The following is a 9,686-nucleotide window of genomic DNA, read 5'->3' on the forward strand; positions in this document are numbered from 1 at the left end:
CAATATTCCTCAAATGAGAATGTTTTGTTTAGCTCTGTACTCCATTTTTAATAGGGTTATTTGGTTCTCTGGAGTCTAACTTCTTGAATTCTTTGTATATTTTGGATATTAGCCCTCTACCAGATATAGGATTGGTAAAGATCTTTTCCCTATCTTTTGTTGCTGTTTTGTTCTAATGACAGTGCCCTTTGCCTTACAGAAGCTTTGCAATTATTTGAGGTCCCATTTGTCTACTGTTAAGTATTAAAAAAACTATTGTATACAGCAGTGATTTTCTATGTTTATTTTCTTCCTAAATATTGTCTCCTAATGTGTTTTCCTTATAGGTAGAATGCAGTATGAAAACACTCAAGTATTAATTCAATGGATAGGGGCAGTGATTTTTTTGTTTTGTTTTCCTTTGTTTTGTTTTCAGGAAATGACAAAGACCCAAAATTTTCAACTAAATTTAACATTACATATTTAAACAATTTTTCAGAACTGACAAGATTACCAACATCTATGCACATCTAGGAAACATCCTTAGTTTACACTAAATCAAAAATGTGTTGCCATTGATTCAGTAATAGCACTCATTGTGAAATACTAAAATAAAATTGAAGTATTTCTGCAGAAGACTTATCTGGCAATGTTAACTTCACAGCAAGCTGACCCTCCTCACTCACATTTCAACACAATGGGAAGAGATTCAGGCTTGTGTTAAAAAAAAAAAAAAACAATTTTGTTCTAGCACTACTTAGGAGCCACAGGGCTCACCACAGATTACATTTTGTTTTGTTTAAACCAAACTACACCCGGAAATTTCAACAATTTTCAAGAGAAAAAAATAAAGTCTATTTTATGGTTCCCAACTATAAACTCAAGTAGGGGCTCCAATGATCTCGTTTATAAATACTTTAGACTAGGTAGAGTTACATGAAAAGCTGAGTTAATTTGAAATATTCAAAAAATGCATGTTATATTTCAAACAGTACCTGTTATGGTTTAACACTTTTGCTAAATATGAGATTTTAAATTCTTATCCAAACATAGCAGATCTCCTTACCAATTATCATCAAGGCCTTTAAATGTCCCTCATCCTCACCTTATAGTTTTCTTAACCAATTTTCATAAGTCTCCTTGTAGTGATTTCTTGTTTTCCATTAGTTATCTTAAATGAAGTTGATATTGATTTGAAATTGCCCTTTCCAATGCTAAAAAATGACAATGAAGAGAATGAAGTGAGACCTCCATGATCTAGTGACCTGCACACAGTGAAGCTTGTGTCTAAAGCAGGAAATCCACCTCTAAAAGTAGGAAATCCACTGAAGACAGAGGAACACAGGCCAGTCTTTTGGTGACTAGACCCTCAGGAAACTTGTCAGTTCCCCAAAAAATTCATCATATGGGTCTTCAATGAAGTCAAATGAAAATGGGTTCCTTTCACAAAAACAAACAAATAAACACCTTGAAAACCTCACCTGTTTTCCAGCATGTGAAGTCAAGCTCAAATGGAATGGCAGTAGGACTTCCACATCCTCCTCTTCCTCCACTACCACCATTTTACCTGTCTTTGCTCTTCGTTATAGATGGGTCACTCCTTTGCACCCGATAACACCTCATATGTCTTAGCTACTTGTTTGAATATCCACTCTGCCTCTACCTTTTTTCTGGGTGCCATTTAAGTGTCTGTTTCCTGTGGTTGTAAAATTAAAAGAGGTACACACACATCCTGGTTCCTGTGAGTTCCCACTCTGCACTCTCTGGCTGTTTCTCTGTCAGCTGCTTTCACCCACTGTCTCCTCAGTAGGTTATTACTGTGCCTGTTACCATTACTTTCTGAGGCCTGGGTCCACACCATGCTAGCCCCAAGCATTCCATAGCCTCCTTCCGTCCTGTACCGGCCTTCACCTGCATAATGACATCAACCTACCTTTCATCCTTTCTAATTAAAAAGCTTTTCCCTCAAATATAAGCTGAGCACAACTATGATCATTTTGTAATTTAAAAGCATAAAATATACCTAACATCCAGTCCAACATTTTATCAATTAAACAGAACATTTAATTATCCATTCCAGTTTAAGAAAGACTTAATTTCCCATACACCTTTTTAATGTCCTCGGGTGAGACAGGTGTCTGCGTGCTAAGAACTTCATAGTAATTCACCATTTTTAAAAACATATTTTTGGGAAAATTCCAGGATCCAGAATTGGGTTGGCATAGGGTGGGCGGTTAGGGGGGAGTTGGGTAGCTGGTCTCTCTGTAGGTCTGGCACAGCTAGCTGTTCTGGTGGTGGTGACAACCTCAGAAGTGGTTAGTATTTTAATGATTAACCAACATAGTAATGCAAGCTTATCATAACATGTTTAACGAAATTAGCATAGCAAACACTGCTTAAATGTACTGGCATTCTCCAATCCTCAGACTGTGGAGGTGAGCACTGCAGCCATGGGGGCAGGAAGCTGATGTTGAATAAATTACATGCCCAGGAATAACAAATACACTGCTCAGGGAGGTTATCTTTCATGTTTTGTAGTTCTGAACAGAGAAGCAAACAATCTACGTGTAGGCAATTGTGTTCTCACCATGAAACCTTTAATTTGTAAAGCTATTAGTATCAGATAAATAATGATAAATGGTGGAAATCACAGGAAACAAAAATCAAGCTTCTCATTTGCATAAAAACTCCCTACCTTGCTGCGTCGACTCAGGTCATGGTCGTTTGTCATGCAGAGAATTCTAGGACACTATAGTTTCCAGGAAAATCTCAAAACCCCAATATTATGTGAAGGTTTTGTAATTATAGGAAAAGTGTTCAAATGAATCATGTGTGGTACTGTTATCCAAAGAAAATTCATTTTCCCTAAGAAACTAGAACCCTGGACAAGGGAAAACAAATCCCTCTCTTAATGACTTTACTTGTAAGTTTTTTTTCAATGACTATATTGATAAATTGGAAAATAAATATGTAAATATTTAAGAGAAGATTTTCGGAAAAAGATGGTAAATATTTTAGGAAAGGATGAGTCATTTTAAGAGGGAAAACATAAAACATTAATTTTATCAGTAGACCTGCACAAATTAATAAATTTTCTCCAGAGGGAAGGGAAATAAGGGAAGAATACCAAAGTTGCTAAGGTTATTGATAAAGGGTACATTTAGCAAGTTTGAAATTCCACAAGTTACCTTTTTTTCTCTTATATCTGCACCTTCTTGTGTGTATGCATGTTTGTATTGTAAATTTAACATATTACTTTATATATTATGTAAAAAGTACTAGTGTTTGAAATTCTTAAACAGTAAATATTTAAAATGAAGAGATAATCTGTTATTTCATTGTTAAACAGAAACACATTTTATTACTGTTATATGACATACATATTAGAAATAAAATATTTACTTACAACCATTTTAGTTGATGTTTTATATAGTTTATATATACATAGTTTACATAGTTTATATATAGTTTGTATATACAGTTTATATAGATTTATATAGCTATAATTTTATCATTTATATAAAATTTATAGAGTTTATAGTTTTATATAGTTTAACAATTTTAACACCTGTTACTTTCTCATAAGGAGCAAACAATCTCTCATCAAATAAATTAAGTAGTTTAAGTATTCAATGTTAAAAGAAAACATTGCTGAAATTTTGCCATAGATAACTTTTTATGGTTGTCCCTCTCTGTAATAGTTGATTACATATTTACCATGACATTCGTGATTTAGCCAGTAAGTAAATAATAAACATAAAGTTGAGAAGGAGAGTAGACGGTGTTAATAAAAATTAAGGAATCTTTAACTAAAAGATGATCCAATAAGGAATTTGATCCATAGAACTTGTCATATGTTTGAAATTCTATAAGAACCACACCAGCTGAGGAGAATTGAATCTCCAGAATAGACATAGAAAAACACACAGCAAGAACACAGAGGGCAATGGTGAGGCTGCAGCACTGCTCCAGGGTGGGATATCTGACAGCAGTGTGCACTGGGACGGGCTGTGGAGACAGAATTACATTTTGCATACATTTAAAGCAATGCTCAAACAGTAGCAGGAAACCTAATTTTGGTTGCAGAAAACTTTCAAATTCATTTTGTGCTGGAATTCTTAAATATTTTATTTTATTAACCCATCACAAAGTAATACATTCCATGGCTTTCTAGCTCAATCTTTATCTGAATACTGGCTCATTTTAGGAGGAAGAGTATAAATTATGGAGGTAATAAAATCCATGCATTTACTGAGGTCCCAATCAAGCTTCCAAGTTAAAGGAAAACTGAAATAGAGTCAATTCTCAGTAAACACATAGCAAGGTATCCATTCCTAACTTCCTATAGCCAATAGTGACTGTAATTAAAGAGTTATGTTACAAAGTTTCAAACACTTTAGAACATCACAAGTTTTCTGATTGCAATGTGATGCAGTTCCTGGAGCCTCTTTTTCTGAAGCAGAAAACTGGACCTGAAACTGCACACGTCTAATTATCACTTTCATCAATGTAAGACCAGCATCAAAATCCAAATGAGGGCACTTGGACTTCTATTTCTATTTCAGCTTGTTTCTAATAAGTTGTTGACACTTATTACAACCCAGAGACCTTTGTAAGAAGGAAAACCAATGTGGTCTTTGTGAACAAGTGGAATTATCCCTACACATAGTGTCAGTGACTCCAGAACCTACAGAAGCTTTAAAATATTGGAATAGCAACATTGTGTGCTAATTCTAACATTGTGACACTAATAGTAAATGGATTATTGTTCTTCATATATATGTATATATATTATATGCATGCACATACAAATATATACACACAAGAAACATGCTCATGCATGCACATAGGTGCAAACACATTGGTTGTTTGGGGAGTAACAGGATTGCTTGTTTGGGGAGTAACAGAATTGCTTGTCTGGGGAGTGACAGGAGTATGATTGATGCTAGACAGTGTTAAATGTTTACAGCCAGAGATCACAGCAGTGTGTTTGTCAAAGCGCTGTAAAAGGTCACAGCATGAATGTTTGTAGATCAGATGGATAAATTCTGCCCTTAAAGGCATAAATCACAGGAAACATATGACTAGTAACGTGAGCTTATATAACTGCTAGGGAACTCCAGGAGGAAACATTTTCATGTTTGGAAATGCTAAGAGATATAAATTCAATAATTGGACCACAAGGTCTAGCACTGTCAGCTACAGTTGGTTACATCTAAAAAATTGTTTGAATTGTGAAATTTGAAGATATTTTCATGGAATCTTTTTCAAAATTGTGAGGCAAAGTTAGAAAAATAATATTTTCCAAGTGCCTACATATTATTGTTGGGTATTGTACTCCTTTCCCTGTGGTGGCAATTATAATTTCTAAGCCTTCTCCCAGTATAAAAAAAATCCCATTATGAAAATAAAGAGATTGAACCTTTATAAGATTAAATTATTTTGTCCATTTAACACAACAAAAAGCCATTCCTGATGTCTAAAAAAGTCCATCTTGACACCATATTCCCTTCACTTGGACTAAAATACCATCCTTTCTGACCCCAAACACTCTTGTCTATACCAACTCTTGTTAATGATGCTTTCTTGGCAATGGTCTCCATAAAGGAGTACATATAACTTGAAAGCTGAGAGAACTGTGCATTTTAGTTCATTCATATAAAGATCTAATTGCTATTCTATTTTATACCCTTTGGTTCAGCTACATTTTCTCCATTGTTCTAGTTAGATGTACAGTGATATTATGCTTGTATGTTCACCTTTCAAAAAAGTAAAATGAAACAATCCCCATTACTGATGAGACTACAATATGAAACTTCAAATACCTTTAACCTGTGATTTATATATAATCTTGGATTTAATTTTCTAATAACAGTCAATGTATCGTTACCAAAATTAGTGTAAAAAACATTTTTCCTTTCTAAGCTTTTCTAGAAAATGGCTGCATTGCTAAATTAGTGTTTTAGATGGATTACTTACACCACCCTAAGATAAATAATTTGAACCAAGGATATATACGAAGAACTGAGAATTCCTTATAATCTTAGTTACTGAAGCACTAGAAGAAAGTCAAAGCATGAACAAATTTCTAAAAATGTTCCATGTGGGAATAGGTTGTCAAAAACACAGCATGCTGATGATGGGAAGAACTAGACAATGCACCAAACACCTTTCTGTCAGTTGTATCAATTATCAAAGTCTGTTCCACCTTCACTCCTTATTATACACCCATTACCCTGACAAATCACTACCCATCAGCACTGAGGCAACACCTTTTCTGGCCCAGTCTATTCATCTTATACTTTTTTTTTCTTTTTTTTTTTTTATTAACTTGAGTATTTCTTATATACATTTCAAGTGTTATTCCCTTTTCCGGTATCCGGGCAAACATCCCCTCCCCCCTCCCCTTCCTTATGGGTGTTCCCCTCCCAACCCTCCCCCCATTGCAGCCCTCACCCCATAGTCTAGTTCACTGGGGGTTCAGTCTTAGCAGGACCCAGGGCTTCCCCTTCCACTGGTGCTCTTACTAGGATATTCATTGCCACCTATGGGGTCAGAGTCCAGGGTCAGTCCATGTATAGTCTTTAGGTAGTGGCTTAGTCCCTGGAAGCTCTGGTTGCTTGACATTGTTGTACTTTTGGGGTCTCGAGCCCCTTCAAGCTCTTCCAGTTCTTTCTCTGATTCCTTCAACGGGGGACCTATTCTCAGTTCAGTGGTTTGCTGCTGGCATTCGCCTCTGTATTTGCTGTATTCTGGCTGTGTCTCTCAGGAGCGATCTACATCCGGCTCCTGTCGGTCTGCACTTCTTTGCTTCATCCATCTTGTCTAATTGGGTGGCTGTATATGTATGGGCCACATGTGGGGCTGGCTCTGAATGGGTGTTCCTTCAGTCTCTGTTTTAATCTTTGCCTCTCCCTTCCCTGCTAAGGGTACTCTTTTTCCTCATTTAAAGAAGGAGTGAAGCATTCACATTTTGATCATCCGTCTTGAGTTTCTTTTGTTCTAGGGATCTAGGGTAATTCAAGAATTTGGGCTAATAGCCACTTATCAATGAGTGCATACCATGTATGTCTTCCTGTGATTGGGTTAGCTCACTCAGGATGATATTTTCCAGTTCCAACCATTTGCCTACGAATTTCATAAAGTCGTTGTTTTTGATAGCTGAGTAATATTCCATTGTGTAGATGTACCACATTTTCTGTATCCATTCCTCTGTTGAAGGGCATCTGGGTTCTTTCCAGTTTCTGGCTATTATAAATAAGACTGCAATGAACATAGTGGAGCACGTGTCTCTTTTATATGTTGAAGCATCTTTTGGGTATATGCCCAAGAGAGGTATAGCTGGATCCTCAGGAAGTTCAATATCCAATTTTCTGAGGAATCTCCAGACTGATTTCCAGAATGGTTTTACCAGTCTGCAATTCCACCAACAATGGAGGAGTGTTCCTCTTTCTCCACATCCTCGCCAGCATCTGCTGTCACCTGAATTTTTGATCTTAGCCATTCTCACTGGTGTGAGGTGAAATCTCAGGGTTGTTTTGATTTGCATTTCCCTTATGACTAAAGATGTTGAACATTTCTTTAGGTGTTTCTCAGCCATTCGGCATTCCTCAGCTGTGAATTCTTTGTTTAGCTCTGAACCCCATTTTTTAATAGGGTTATTTGTTTCCCTGCGGTCAAACTGCTTGAGTTCTTTGTATATTTTGGATATAAGGCCTCTATCTGGTGTAGGATTGGTAAAGATCTTTTCCCAATCTGTTGGTTGCCGTTTTGTCCTAACCACAGTGTCCTTTGCCTTACAGACGCTTTGCAGTTTTATGAGATCCCATTTGTCGATTCTTGATCTTAGAGCCTAAGCCATTGGTGTTTTGTTCAGGAAATTTTATCCAGTGCCCATGTGTTCCAGATGCTTCCCTAGTTTTTCTTCTATTAGTTTGAGTGTGTCTGGTTTGATGTGGAGGTCCTTGATCCACTTGGACTTAAGCTTTGTACAGGGTGATAAGTATGGATCGATCTGCATTCTTCTACATGTTGCCCTCCAGTTGAACCAGCACCATTTGCTGAAAATGCTATCTTTTTTCCATTGGATGGTTTTGGCTCCTTTGTCAAAAATCAAGTGACCATAGGTGTGTGGGTTCATTTCTGGGTCTTCAATTCTATTCCGTTGGTCTATCTGTCTGTCTCTGTACCAATACCATGCAGTATTTATCACTATTGCTCTGTAATACTGCTTGAGTTCAGGGATAGTGATTCCCCCAGAAGTCTTTTTATTGTTGAGGATAGCTTTAGCTATCCTGGGTTTTTTGTTATTCCAGATGAATTTGCAAATTGTTCTGTCTAACTCTTTGAAGAATTGGATTGGTATTTTGATGGGGATTGCATTGAATCTGTAGATTGCTTTTGGTAAAATGGCCATTTTTACTATATTAATCCTGCCAATCCATGAGCATGGGAGATATTTCCATCTTCTGAGGTCTTCTTCAATTTCTTTCCTCAGTGTCTTGAAGTTCTTATTGTACAGATCTTTTACTTGCTTGGTTAAAGTCACACCAAGGTACTTTATAATATTTGGGTCTATTATGAAGGGTGTCGTTTCCCTAATTTCTTTCTCGGCTTGTTTCTCTTTTGTGTAGAGGAAGGCTACTGATATATTTGAGTTAATTTTATACCCAGCCACTGTGCTGAAGTTGTTTATCAGCTTTAGTAGTTCTCTGGTGGAACTTTTGGGATCACTTAAATATACTATCATATCATCTGCAAACAGTGATATTTTGACCTCTTCTTTTCCGATCTGTATCCCCTTGACCTCCTTTTGTTGTCTGATTGCTCTGGCTAGAACTTCAAGAACTATATTGAATAAGTAGGGAGAGAGTGGGCAGCCTTGTCTAGTCCCTGATTTTAGTGGGATTGCTTCGAGTTTCTCTCCATTTAGTTTAATGTTAGCAACTGGTTTGCTGTATATGACTTTTACTATGTTTAGGTATGGGCCTTGAATTCCTATTCTTTCCAGGACTTTTATCATGAAGGGGTGTTGAATTTTGTCAAATGCTTTCTCAGCGTCTAATGAAATAATCATGTGGTTTTGTTTTTTCAGTTTGTTTATATAATGGATCACGTTGATGGTTTTGCATATATTAAACCATCCCTGCATGCCTGGCATGAAGCCTACTTGGTCATGGTGGATTATTGTTTTGATGTGCTCTTGGATTCGGTTTGCCAGAATTTTGTTGAGTATTTTTGCGTCGATATTCATAAGGAAAATTGGTCTGAAGTTCTCTTTCTTTGTTGTGTCTTTGTGTGGTTTAGGTATAAGAGTAATTGTGCCTTCGTAGAAGGTATTCGGTAGTGATCCATCTGTTTCAATTTTGTGGAATAGTTTGGATAATATTGGTATGAGGTCTTCTCTGAAAGTTTGGTAGAATTCTGCACTAAACCCGTCTGGACCTGGGCTCTTTTTGGTTGGGAGACCTTTAATGACTGCTTCTCTTTCCTTAGGAGTTATGGGGTTGTTTAACTGGTTTATCTGATCCTGATTTAACTTCGATACCTGGTATCTGTCTAGGAAATTGTCCATTTCCTGAAGATTTTCAAGTTTTGTTGAATATAGGTTTTTATAGTAAGATCTGATGATTTTTTGAATTTCCTCTGAATCTCTTCTTATGTCTCCCTTTTCATTTCTGATTTTGTTAATTTGGACGCACTCTCTG

General features: G+C 36.5%; 1 pseudogene; it reads right to left on the reverse strand.

Annotated features, from left to right (window-relative positions):
• Positions 1-1,096: 1,096 nt before the first annotated feature.
• On the reverse strand, positions 1,097-2,150 carry Dnajb6-ps5 (DnaJ heat shock protein family (Hsp40) member B6, pseudogene 5; annotated as a pseudogene).
• Between the last annotated feature and the right edge of the window lie 7,536 nt (positions 2,151-9,686).

The sequence above is a fragment of the Rattus norvegicus genome, chromosome 1 (assembly GCF_021556685.1).
Source record: "Rattus norvegicus strain SHRSP/BbbUtx chromosome 1, alternate assembly SHRSP_T2T, whole genome shotgun sequence".
Lineage (NCBI taxonomy): Eukaryota > Metazoa > Chordata > Mammalia > Rodentia > Muridae > Rattus > Rattus norvegicus.